The sequence below is a fragment of the Crinia signifera genome, chromosome 3, assembly GCF_055691185.1.
Source record: "Crinia signifera chromosome 3, ASM5569118v1, whole genome shotgun sequence".
In the NCBI taxonomy this organism is placed as follows: domain Eukaryota; kingdom Metazoa; phylum Chordata; class Amphibia; order Anura; family Myobatrachidae; genus Crinia; species Crinia signifera.
Genome location: NC_139219.1, coordinates 19,547,374 through 19,561,612, shown reverse-complemented (window position 1 = coordinate 19,561,612; position 14,239 = coordinate 19,547,374).

Sequence of the window (14,239 nt, the reverse complement as noted above, 5' to 3'; positions counted from 1 at the left end):
AGGCCCCCCCCAGGATGGAGGTAAGTGCCGGTGCCACATCACCTCCGCGGAGTGACTTGGTGACATCAGCCGAAACACACACCCCCGTGGAGCGACGCAGCGGCCAGTGCATCATCACCTGGCACCCCCCTCCCCCTGTGGACCGACGCGGCGGGCGCATCGCACACACACATACACACCCCTCCCTGTGGAGGGACGTGGAGTGGGTGAGTACATGCCCGCGTGTCCTAAGTATGGGCCTGTTAGTGAACAAATCATCTCCCAATTCCATATGATTCCCAATCCTGTATGTGAACATACTAATCATATCACCTCTCAGCCTCCGTTTCTCCACTGAAAACATATTCAGCCTGGTTAACCTATCCTTGTATTCTAGTGATTCAAGACCTTTTACTAGGTCAGTCGCCCTTCTCTGTACCTGTTCCAATTCATTTATGTCTTTTTTAAGGTGCAGTGCCCAGAACTGAAAACAGTATTGCACCAATGCCTTGTAAAGAGGCACTGTATTGGCATTGGCATTGTACCTTGAATCCATTCCCCGTTTAATGCATGCCATGTACTGTATGACAAATAGTGCACTGGAATTTAAAATGCAAGTCTGAAATGAGGACAGATATCTGCAACTGTCAAGACATCCCATGAATACGGATGGAGACTGACAGTGCAGATGAATTAATCTACTCATTGACAGGTCGCTTCCCATGAAAGGGAATTTTCTGTGCTGGAACAGGGCATCTACCATATGACCGCACAGTACTGATCCATCTGTCTTAGGAGCGTAGCCGGACTCTTTGTGGACAGAGGGCTTTGTATTATAGAGCACCTCCTTTACGGGTTGGGGCGGGACAGTGGGCAACTTCTCCACTTTATCTCTCTCCTGGGCTTGGTGGTGTATTTCCTTATTCTAATTGTGGCACAACATTATTGTCTTATAAACTCAAAAATGTAATTGTACAGACGCTGTGGTTTCAAATCTCTTCTTATATTTTAATCAGATTGTGCTGTGTAATTGTCTTGCAGCCTGGTAAGCACTATTGTAATATACTTAATAGAAAGAAATTGGATTGATAAACTTGGACAACTGGGAATTTTCTTATATTAAAGCATAATAACATAAAACTGTAGGTCCGAGCCGGCGCTAGCAGCTCAGCACTACCCGCTCAGTACTACCCGCTCAGCACTACCCGCTCAGTACTACCCGCTCAGTACTACCCGCTCAGCACTACCCGCTCTGTACAGTACTACCCGCTCAACACCAGCTGCTCAGTACTACCCGCTCAGCACTACCCGCTCAGTACTACCCGCTCAGCACTACCCGCTCAGTACTACCCGCTCTGTACTACCCCCTCAGCAGTAGCCGCTCAGTACTACCTGCTCAGCACTAGCCGCTCAGTACTACCCGCTCAGTACTACCTGCTCAGCACTAGCAGCTCAGCACTACCCGCTCAGCACTAGCCACTCAACACTACCCGCTCAGCACTAGCCACTCAGTACTACCTGCTCAGCACTAGCCGCTCAGTACTACCTGCTCAGTACTACCTGCTCAGCACTAGCCGCTCAGTACTACTTGCTCAGCACTAGCCGCTCAGCACTAGCCGCTCAGTACTACTTGCTCAGCACTAGCCGCTCAGCACTAGCCCCTCAGTACTACCCGCTCAGTACTACCCGCTCAGCACTAGCCGCTCAGTAATATCGCTCAGCACTAGCCACTCAGTACTACCCGCTTAGCACTACCGGCTCAGTTCTAGCCGCTCAGCACTAGCCGCTCAATACTACCCGCACAGTACTACCCGTTCAGCACTAGCCGCTCAGTACTACCCGCTCAGCACTAGCCGCTCAGTACTACCCGCTCAGTACTACCCGCTCAGCACCAGCTGCTCAGTACTACCCGCTCAACACTAGCCACTCAGTACTACCCGCTCAGCAGTAGCCGCTCAGTACTACCTGCTCAGCACTAGCCACTCAGTACTACAAGCTCAGTACTACCTGCTCAGCACTAGCAGCTCAGCAGTACCCGCTCAGCACTAGCCACTCAACACTACCCACTCAGCACTAGCCACTCAGTACTACCTGCTCAGCACTAGCCGCTGAGTACTACCTGCTCAGTACTACCCGCTCAGCACTATCCGCTCAGTACTACTCGCTCAGCACTAGCCGCTCAGCACTAGCCCCTCAGTACTACCCGCTCAGTACTACCCGCTCAGCACTAGCCACTCAGTAATATCGCTCAGCACTTGCCGCTCAGCACTAGCCACTCAGTACTACCCGCTTAGCACTACCGGCTCAGTACTACCTGCTCAGCACTAGCCGCTCAATACTACCCGCACAGTACTACCCGTTCAGCACTAGCCGCTCAGTACTACCCGCTCAGCACTAGCCGCTCAGTACTACCCGCTCAGCACTAGCAGCTCAGCACTAGCCGCTCAGCACTAGCCGCTCAGTACTACCCGCTCAGCACTAGCCCTCTCAGTACTACCCACTCAGAACTAGCCGCTCAGTACTAGCCGCTCAGCACTAGCTGCTCAGTACTACCCGCTCAGCACTAGCCGCTCAGTACTACCCGCTCAGCACTAGCCGCTCAGTACTAGCCGCTCAGCACTAGCCGCTCAGTACTACCCGCTCAGCACTAGCCGCTCAGCCCTAGCCGCTCAGTACTCCCTGCTCAGCACTAGCCGCTCAGCACTACCCACTCAGTACTACCCGCTCAGTACTACCTGCTCAGCACTAGCCACTCAGTACTGCCCGCTCAGCACTAGCCGCTCAGTACTAGCCGCTCAGTACTACCCGCTCAGCACTACCCGCTCAGCACTAGCCGTTCAGTACTACCCGCTCAGCACTAGCCCTCTCAGTACTACCCACTCAGAACTAGCCGCTCAGTACTAGCCGCTCAGCACTAGCTGCTCAGTACTACCCGCTCAGCACTAGCCGCTCAGTACTACCCGCTCAGCACTAGCCGCTCAGTACTAGCCGCTCAGCACTAGCCGCTCAGTACTACCCGCTCAGCACTAGCCGCTCAGCCCTAGCCGCTCAGTACTCCCTGCTCAGCACTAGCCGCTCAGCACTACCCACTCAGTACTACCCGCTCTGTACTACCCACTCAGCACTAGCCGCTCAGTACTACCCGCTCAGCACTAGCCGCTCAGTACTAGCCACTCAGCACTAGCCGCTCAGTATTACCCGCTCTGTACTACCCGCTCAGCACTAGCCGCTCAGTACTACCCGCTCAGCACTAGCCGCTCAACCCTACCCGCTCAGTACTACCCGCTCAGTACTACCTGCTCAGCACTAGCCGCTCAGCACTAGCCGCTCAGCACTAGCCGCTCTGTACTACCCACTCAGCACTAGCCGCTCAGTACTACCCGCTCAGCACTAGCCGCTCAGTACTAGCCGCTCAGCACTAGCCGCTCAGCACTACCCGCTCAGCACTACCCGCTCTGTACTACCCACTCAGCACTAGCCGCTCAGTACTACCCGCTCAGCACTAGCCGCTCAGTACTAGCCGCTCAGCACTAGCCGCTCAGCACTACCCGCTCAGCACTAGCCGCTCAGCACTACCCGCTCAGCACTACCCGCTCAGTACTGCTGCAGTCACATACAAGGAGATGTGTCTTCCTAGCAGTGGCAGGAATTCGCGAGGTGATGTCACAGGGACTCGGTAACCCGTGATCTTCGCAGCTTGCGAGTCAACTAAAATCACCCTGCCTGCGCATGTCACATTGTGTGACAGGCATACTTACCTACCCTCCTGGAATGGCCATGAGGGTCCCCCTCCCGGCCCCCTGGAAGGGTAGGCAACCCTCCTGCATTCCTGTCCATCGCATACACCCCACCTCGCAGCCCCTTCCACTGCCAGTAATATACAGGCATTCGCGACTCTTCTGGGAGATTCCAGAACCACTGGTATTTCTATGCATCCCAATAACATTTCATCTACCTGCACCAAAATGTTATACTATAAGTACTGTATCTCTCGTCCTCTTGTAGCAAATGTCTATATCCCTCTAGATTGTAAACCTGCAAGCAGGGCCCTCCAACCTGTCTCAATTATTACATTAATATATGGTTGGCTTGCTTTCACCACTGCTGGTCATAGCTGGACTTGCCGCCTTCTTATTTGTTTATCTACTTTTGACATGGATTACATGTCTTTCTCGCATGCTCGGGTAGTAACGCAGGCTGCACTCAGGGCCGGCGCCACCACTAGGCAGAGCTAGGCATTTGCCTAGGGCGCCGGCCACTGGAGGGCGGTAATGAGCCGCCTAGGAGAGGTACCATAGAAAGCTGGGAGCAGGACAGCTAAGACAGTGGGCTTCCCTCTCCCTCCCCCCATCCCGCCCGTGAATCAACGCTATCCCCCCCCCTGGACATGGAGGCTGCGGGCACCCATCGCAGTATAGCCCGCACACCCCCCGGAGCACAGGCACCTGTTGCAATCCACCCCCCCCCCCAAGTGCCGGCTGCAGTATCGCCCGGACCCCCCTCCTCCCGGAGCGTGGCCACCCGCCGCAGTATCGCTCGCCGCCCCCCCCCCCCCCCCCCGGAGCGTGGGCGGGGGTGCATTGGGTGAGGATTTGCCTGGGGCAGGGGGGAGGCTTGCACCGGCCCTGGCTGCACTCCCTGTCTCAAAAACATGTACCGCTCCCTGGCCTGCCACTCAGTCCCCATTAGTACTGTATGTCGGACTGCACACGTGACTGATCAACAGAGCAAGGTTCCCCGCACATTGAAACCACATTGTTCTATCATGTTCTCCTTTCGGGTGGTGCGTCATCGTGTTTCAGACAAATTTCGGCACATTTTGCAGCACTTGCTCCGAAACTACAAGCGCCACGGACATGATTGATAGCTCATTCGAAAGGGCTTCATAGGACCCTCCCTTTAATGCAACAACTATTGCTCTACTCTGCAAACTTTAGAAGCAGCTGCGCTTTGAACTCATGAAAGAGCGTCATGCCACGAAAGAAGAGCAAGGATCCGAGTCGAAATCTGCCACAAAACCGACAACCGCCATTAACTTTGGCAGAGCGGAATAGCAGGTATAGAGACAAGAAAAAAATAAGAGAATCTGATCACCAGGATAGAGGTTATGGGGCTCCACATACTAGTGTGCAGAACGAAAATGGCGCGGCGCCGCTTCTCCACAGCCGGGTCCCTCGGGAGGGCTACCAAAACGACCAAGGATGTCGGATACGTATTTGCCAAATTGAGACGAAGCTGATGAGACAACTCATGAATCAACCTTGGTCACAATGGACCCCAACACAGGCCCTTCAATGCTGTTACTGAAGCAACCAGCATCGTTGTCACTCTACTCTACAATCAGTTCTCCAAGCTATTTCTAAACCATTCCTTCGGCCATGTGTGCGGTGTCTGCGATCACCTCTGGCACAAGGGTGAACTACGCAAGTGCACCACCGATCACATTTGCGTACTAACTACTGCGTTTGGCGAGACAGAGTACAGAGCAAATGCGGAGGTTCTGGCGTGCGGTACATGTATGGGATCATTGCGACAAAAGAAATTGCCACCCATGTGCAAGGAGTTCAGCTTCCAGTATGCACCAAAACCAACTCAACTGCCACAGCTCACCGTGGTGGAAGAGCATCTCATTTGTCCATGTCTTCCGTTCTCTTTACGGGCTCTCGCTTTGCCCACTCAAAACGCCTACTACGCTTGGCAATACCTCGATCGATCTCACATTTACGCGCAATTTGGATATATGAGCTCATCAATAGGTATCCTACTTTACTTATCACTGGCCAATTGTACATAGGCTAGCTATATCTGACAAATAAACAAATCATACATCGAACTATGTGTTTCATTTATTATCCGATACCCTAACAAGACAGACATGTAATTCATGTTCCGTAGGTGCCACAAACGGCAATCTACCAATGGCCTGTTTTTCTATAATACTTCATAGAAATAGCACCTTATGAGTACGTTTCATGGCTTATGGAATTCCTTGCCCCTGTTCTTCAAAAAATGATATATAATACATCTATGTTGTACTGTTAGAAGAGTACATAGTGTTTGCCTGGGGTAGAGTGAACACAACACCGGATATGCCCAAGGCACAGTAAAGCAGATACAACATCAGAGGATCTGGTGACTGATGAGGCCATTGTATTGTTACTCCAAAGTTCAGCTGTGACTTCATCACTGCGGCAGTGATGTAACTGGGTCATCGCATAGAAACATCGAGGAAAGTGTCATTCTCAGAGAAAGCAATTCTGGGGCATCTATACTGATGGAAGTACAGTGTGGAGGAGATACAGAGTGGAGGAGATACAATGTGGAGGAGAGTTGCTCGTAAGGATTATTTCTTTATTGTTATAAAATAGTGGGAACTTATAGAGTGAAAATAAAAATAAGACAGCTAAACTGAGTCGGTAATATCAAGATATTTAGTTATTGGCTATGTCTGAACAGGCTTGGCTTGGGTTGGATGCCCTGATTCCTGGGCAACTCTGCTTGGTGCCAGTGACACTCCCGGTTCACCTGTGGTCTGAAAGGCATTACCCATGTTGTGATGATTGGTGGGCGCCGAAGCTGCAGTGCTGCTGGCCCGTCCTGGAGAAGATGGAAGAAAAGAAGATGATGGCCAGAGAGGACTTTTGCATTCCACCCTTGCAGTCCTCTCTGCCGATATCTTCTTTTCTTCTGCCGTTGGCCCATCCTGGCCAGTGGCCACGTCGCTTCTTCTTCTCCACCAGCTGGCAATCTTCTTTGTTGTTCCCAGTATCTTCTGGCCTCTTCAGAGGCAGACAGAGCTTTTCTTCCAACCGCCGTCTTTTGGAGCCGCTTCTGGCTTCTGCACCATTTGCTCCACTCTTATGGAGCTCTTCCCTGCTCCATCCAGGCTGTTGCACTTTCTTCCACCTCCCTGTGAGATCTTGGTTGCATGCATTTGCCCAAATGTGTGAATAAGGCCCCAAGCCATCGTAAAGGCTTCTCTGTGTATTGGGGGTCCCTATCGCTATATCTAGGTGCAGAGTGCCACATGGGCCTTGACAACAGCTCTCTGAATTTTGGTACCATATAGGATTTAAATCTTGTTACTGGTATCATTCAGGTTGCTGGAAGTGTGTTGAGGACTAGGCAAACGCTGGAATGGTCCAGACCAGTGGTGGATTCAGAGGAAGGGCTGCTGCACAGTTCAAAATTCAATTATGGGAGCCACACCCACTGCCAGTGAGTCAGTTTGGAATGGCAGTTGGTAGCAGTTGGTGCGGCTCCCCTCTTTGAATTTTGAACTGCGCTGCAGCATCCCCTCTGGAGACTCCACTGGTCCAGACTACAGAACGCCAGACCAGATCCCTGCAGTGATCTCCACCACTGTGGAGCTCTCTGCACTTGTTCCCATGTATGTGGCAGGTGTCACACACTAAACGGCGCTCGAGATGTGCTCAGAGAATTCCGAGGTCGCTGCAGGTAGCTGGTCCAAGCCGGTGCTCTGGTGTCCCGAATGTCCCAGCTTTCACCTAATCCCTAAGTTTCCGAGCCTGGTCATGTGTAGATGTCGCACGCTGGCGATTTAATGAAGATATCAAGGCAGAGGAAGGCGCTGAATCAATAGCTCTGATTTATTTGATGATAAACACAGGGCGTAGAAAGCTCTGAGCTTATTGTCCTTTGTAGAGCGGCTGATATCCACGGGCGCTCAGCATGGTGGTGACAGTTCAATCACTGGGAAGCTATTTATGTACACAGGACAGAAGGACCGTACAGGCCTGAGAGGAAACTCACAGCTTCATCATCATTTCCCTCACTTTCTGGCTGGTACTGAATTCTCGGGAACCTCACACTGACAGAATTGTGAGCAGAAGGGAGACCTGCTATCAGTAACAGTGTAACAGCATGACGCACCAACCAAGGACTGAGAGACCCTCTGCTGCATCTCACCCTATCTTGTATAGAGGCGTATATGTTACAGCCAAACCTGCTTGTATCATGTCTGTAGTGTAATGTTATAACACTCTGCTGCTATGTCATAATGTAATATTATATAATATTGTATCTGTTTATGCTATGTAGCACAGCTGCATGGTTCAGTATATTTGTTTATATTATACACTGCAATCATTGGCGTAACTGGAAATTTTTGGGCAGGGGGTGCAAAATTTCCATTGAGGCGGTTACGATGCTGGTGATCGGGATAACCACTACTCTCCTCACATTTTCCTCTGATATACTGCTACACACCACCTGCTGCTTTTCAACTGCCAATTACCAACAGCCACTAACTAGCTGCTGCCCACCAACTGCGACTCACCAAGACACAGCAACTGTGTCTCACCAACTGCCACTCTACAGCTTCCACTAAATAACTGCTGCTCACCAACTACCACTAAATGTCACTCACCAACTGCTGCTCTCCATCAGCCACTCACCAATTGCTGCTTTTTTACTGCCAATTACCAATTGCTGACCATCAACTGCCACTACTCAACTGACCATCACCAACTGATACTCGCCATCTGCCATTAATCAACTTCCACATTCACCAAATGCTGCTTTTCAACTGCCAATAACGAATTTCTGCCCATTAACTGCCACTACTCAATTGCCGGTCACCAACTCTCACTCACCAACTGAGACTTAACAACTGTGTCTCAACAACTGCCACTCTAAAAAAGCCACTAACCAAATGCCACACACCAACTGCTGCTCTCTATCAGCTGCTCACCAACTGCCACTTACAAATTACCACACTCTAACTGCCACTCTGCAACTGCCCCTAATGAACTTCCACTAATTCCACTTACCAACTGGTGCTTTACATCAGCTACTCACCAACTGTCACTTACCCATTACAACACACCAACTGCCACTAACCAACTGCCACTAAATGCCACTATACAACTGCCACTAACCAACTGCCACTAAATCCCACTCACCAACTGCTGTTCTCCATCAGCCACTCACCAACAGCTGCTTTTCAACTGTCAATAACCAACTGCCACCACTCTACTGCTGCTCACCAACTGCCACTCACCAACTGAGACTTAATAACTGTCTCAACAAATGCCACTCTACAACTGCCACTAACCAAGTGACACTAAATGACACTCACCAACTGCTGCGCTCCATCAGCCGCTCACCAACTACCACAACCCAACTGCCACTCTACCACTGCCGCTCACTAACTTCCACTTACCAACTGAGACTCAGCAACTGCCACTCTGTAACTCCCACTAACCAACTCACATTCCATTCACCAACTGACACTCTCCAACTGCTGCTGACCACCCTCTGCTCACCAACTGCCTCTTCTGTTCTATTACCTGTCCCCAACCTTCCAAATGACCTCTCACAGGGGCACCTCAATGTTGTACCGCAATTATCGAGGATATTACACATGTACACCAGTGAGTGTAGGCCTGTAGTAATCATGAATTTGGGGTAGATAGAGAGGACAAGCGGATAAGCTGCAAATTCCAGGAAACCTATGGTGTATTGTGGGCAGCTACTATCCCTGTCCTGTTTAGAAGGTTTGATACACCCCCCTTATCATGCATCTCCGCCACCATACATGTCAGGATACAAAACACACTCAGGTTACTGCAGAGCAAGCGCAAACAGGAGCCAGCTAGCGTACAGAATACTTTCTGTAGGAGTGCGCAGATTTTAGGCTGACGTCTCATTAATATAAATAACTCTTGCTGTATTGCGGCGCTCAGATACCGAGAGCCATATGGACTTGCGAAGACTAATTAGAAATGTAAAACAATACCAAATCTACGGGGAGTGGTATTTAAAGCCTTCCCTGCAGTAACGAGATCTAGCACCTGGAGATAAAAAATAATTAAGTTTTTCTAGTATTAATAATTAATTGTTGTTAATTAATACCATTGCTGTTTCTGTTGTACACTCATTATTTGCTACATTGCTTATTATGATCAATGTGGCAAACACTGTATGGATGCAACTCCTGACAGTTAATTAAAGTCGGCTCTGCAAAGTTTATATATTGCAGCGATTCTCTTCTATGAGGTCACAAGAGGCTCTTTAGGGAGCAGAGGATTACGGGGGCACTCAGAGGAGAGTGTGTTAGATGCGGCTGCGATAACAGAACCGGCCTCCGCTGATTAATAACTTGGTTACTCGCCTTCCCCTCCTCTATAATTGCTGTACGTTGTCCGAGCTGGAGGAAATATGTTCAAAGCGGCAGAGTTTTTAAGGCCGTTTGTTGATTTTAACCACAAAAAAACTTCTCAAAATGTTTGCAAATATTTTTTTTTAAGGGAACTTATTAAGACGATGCTCTTTGATGTTGTGTGGAAGGGTTATAGGAGAGTGCGGATTATGTCATCAGTAAAATAAATCATTATGATGTTTATGGAATGTTTTGCTTTTAATGCTTGTTTTTATTTTGGTGTTGTTACTGTTGCTGTGTGTGTAAAGTTCTATAAATGAAAAAAAGGTGATGTTTCCCATAGCAACCAATCATATTCTGTCTTATCATTTATCTATTGCAGTGGTTCCCAACAGTGCATGTTTTCCAGGTCTCCTCACAGAGGGTGGGATGCAATAAAGCAAAAATTCGGTAGAAAATCCATTATCTGTTTTTTTTTTATGCATTTTGGTATGTAGGAAAACCCACACGCCAGGTTTATGCTGTGGGGAGTATCGCATCCCACGCCACCCCGCACGCCTTAAGGACTAAGGTTGGGACCTACAGTAAATGAGAGACAAAATCTATGATATATGAAAGATAAGTTGGATCCTTTTCTTCCAACTCCTTCTAATCTTCTGTGAATCCCGCAGCCTTCCTGTCTTACTGTAACTTTTGGAATGAATGTGCCTGAGGTTTCTGGACACAGATTATACAGGTTGGGTACAGGATCCCAACAGTCAGGAGGCTGGCGATCAGAATACTGACAGAGGCATCCTTACAGTCAGACAGGCTTTTAGTACTAACCCTAGCCTTCTCTTAGTACTAACCCTAGCCTTCTCTTAGTACTAACCCTAGCCTTCTCTTAGTGCCTAACCCTAGCCTTCTCTCAGTGCCTAGCCCTAGCCTTCTCTTAGTGCCTAACTCTAGCCTTCTCTTAGTGCCTAACCCTAGCCTTCTCTTAGTGCCTAGCCCTAGCCTTCTCTTAGTGCCTAACCCTAGCTTTCCCTTAGTGCCTAACCCTAGCCTTCTCTTAGTGCCTAACCCTAGCCTTCTCTTAGTGCCTAGCCCTAGCCTTCTCTTAGTGCCTAACCCTAGCTTTCCCTTAGTGCCTAACCCTAGCCTTCTCTTAGTGCCTAACCCTAGCCTTCTCTCAGTGCCTAACACTAACCTTCTCTCAGTGCCTAACCCTAGCTTTCCCTTAGTGCCTAATCTAGCCTTCTCTTAGTACTAACCCTAGCCTTCTCTTAGAGCCTAACCCTAGCCTTCTCTTAGTGCCTAACCCTAGCCTTCTCTTAGTGCCTAACCCTAGCCTTCTCTTAGTGCCTAACCCTAGCCTTCTATTAGTGCATAACCCTAGCCTTCTCTTAGTGCCTAACCCTAGCTTTCCCTTAGTGACTAATCCTAGCCTTCTCTTAGTGCCTAACCCTAGCCTTCTCTTAGTGCCTAACCATAGCCTTCTCTTAGAGCCTAACCCTAGCTTTCTCTCAGTGCCTAACCCTAGCCTTCTCTTAGTGCTTAACCCCAGCCTTCTCTTAGTGCTTAACCCCAGCCTTCTCTTAGTGCCTAACCATAGCCTTCTCTTAGTGTCTAACCCTAGCCTTCTCTTAGTGCCTAACCATAGCCTTCTCTCAGTGCCTAACACTAACCTTCTCTCAGTGCCTAACCCTAGCTTTACCTTAGTGCCTAATCCTAGCCTTCTCTTAGTACTAACCCTAGCCTTCTCTTAGTGCCTAACCCTAGCCTTCTCTTAGTTCTAACCCTAGCCTTCTCTTAGTGCCTAACCCTAGCCTTCTCTTAGTGCCTAACCCTAGCCTTCTATTAGTGCCTAACCCTAGCCTTCCTTAGTGCATAACCCTAGCCTTCTCTTAGTGCCTAACCCTAGCCTTCTCTTAGTGCCTAACCCTAGCCTTCTCTTAGTGCCTAACCCTAGCCTTCTCTTAGTGCCTAACCCTAGCCTTCTCTTAGTGCCTAACCCTAGCTTTCGCTTAGTGCCTAACCCTAGCCTTCTCTTAGTGCCTAGCCTTAGCTTTCTCTCAGTGCCTAATCCTAGCCTTCTCTTAGTGCCTAACCCTAGCTTTCCCTTAGTGACTAATCCTAGCCTTCTCTTAGTGCCTAACCCTAGCCTTCTCTTAGTGCCTAACCATAGCCTTCTCTTAGAGCCTAACCCTAGCTTTCTCTCAGTGCCTAATCCTAGCCTTCTCTCAGTGCCTAACCCTAGCCTTCTCTTAGTGCCTAACCCCAGCCTTCTCTTAGTGCCTAACCCCAGCCTTCTCTTAGTGCCTAACCATAGCCTTCTCTTAGTGCCTAACCCTAGCCTACTCTTAGTGTCTAACCCTAGCCTTCTCTCAGTGCCTAACACTAACCTTCTCTCAGTGCCTAACCCTAGCTTTCCCTTAGTGCCTAATCCTAGCCTTCTCTTAGTACTAACCCTAGCCTTCTCTTAGTGCCTAACCCTAGCCTTCTCTTAGTTCTAACCCTAGCCTTCTCATAGTGCCTAACCCTAGCCTCCTCTTAGTGCCTAACCCTAGCCTTCTCTTAGTGCCTAACCCTAGCCTTCTCTTAGTGCATAACCCTAGCCTTCTCTTAGTGCCTAACCCTAGCCTTCTCTTAGTGCCTAACCCTAGCCTTCTCTTAGTGCCTAACCCCAGCCTTCTCTTAGTGCCTAACCATATCCTTCTCCTAGTGCCTAACCATACCCTTCTCTTAGTGCCTAACCCTAGCTTTCTCTTAGTGCCTAACCGTAGCCTTCTCTTAGTGCCTAACCATAGCCTTCTCTTAGTGCCTAACCCTAGCCTTCTCTTAGTGCCTAACCCTAGCCTTCTCTCAGTGCCTAACACTAACCTTCTCTCAGTGCCTAACCCTAGCTTTCCCTTAGTGCCTAATCCTAGCCTTTTCTTAGTACTAACCCTAGCCTTCTCTTAGTACTAACCATAGCATTCTCTTAGTGCCTAACCCTAGCCTTCTCTTAGTGCCTAACCCAAGCCTTCTCTTAGTGCCTAACCCTAGCCTTCTCTTAGTGCATAACCCTAGCCTTCTCTTAGTGCCTAACCCTAGCTTTCCCTTAGTGACTAATCCTAGCCTTCTCTTAGTGCCTAACCCTAGCCTTCTCTTAGTGCCTAACCCTAGCCTTCTCTTAGTGCCTAACCCTAGCCTTCTCTTAGTGCCTAACCCTAGCCTTCTATTAGTGCATAACCCTAGCCTTCTCTTAGTGCCTAACCCTAGCTTTCCCTTAGTGACTAATCCTAGCCTTCTCTTAGTGCCTAACCATGGCCTTCTCTTAGAGCCTAACCTTAGCTTTCTCTCAGTGCCTAATCCTAGCCTTCTCTTAGTGCCTAACCCTAGCCTTCTCTTAGTGCCTAACCCCAGCCTTATCTTAGTGCCTAACCCCAGCCTTCTCTTAGTGCCTAACCCTAGCCTTCTCTTAGTGCCTAACCCTAGCCTTCTCTTAGTGCCTAACCCTAACTTTCTCTTAGTGCCTAACACTAGCCTTCTCTTAGTGCCTAACCCTAGCTTTCGCTTAGTGCCTAACCCTAGCTTTCTTTCAGTACCTCAACTACCCCTCTCACAGCCAAACCCTAACCCTCCCTTCCTGCAGTCCAACCATAAAGCTCCCTTAGTGCTTAACACTAACTACACCTTCCCCCAGAGCCAAACCCTAACACCCCTCCCCCCCTGCGCCCATCCGTAACCCTCCCCTAGTGCCTAGCCCTAAGTAGACTAACCCTAAGATTCATGCGTGGGTCTTCTGACCACCACCATTTTTACTGTTGGAATGCCAACTACATCCTGGTTACACATATAGATGCTACACACTGTATACTGTAGTTCTTACCGGGGAATCAGGGATGAAAGAAGGTGATCATATTATGCATGGGAAATGTCAAGATAAGCGCAAATGACTGCAGCATTAGGGAAATACAGTGCATCTGTGGACAAATTATCGTTATAATTAATATCAGCAATACATCTTACTGGGCACTGTTTGTTTATGTACAGCTGCCTGCCCATATGCTCAGTGGCTAACATCATCATTTGTGCTGTAAATTATATGTGGATCATTTCCGGGGGACAGCAGATTACTGTATAATAAAGTACAGTAATTGCCCCATCCGTAGC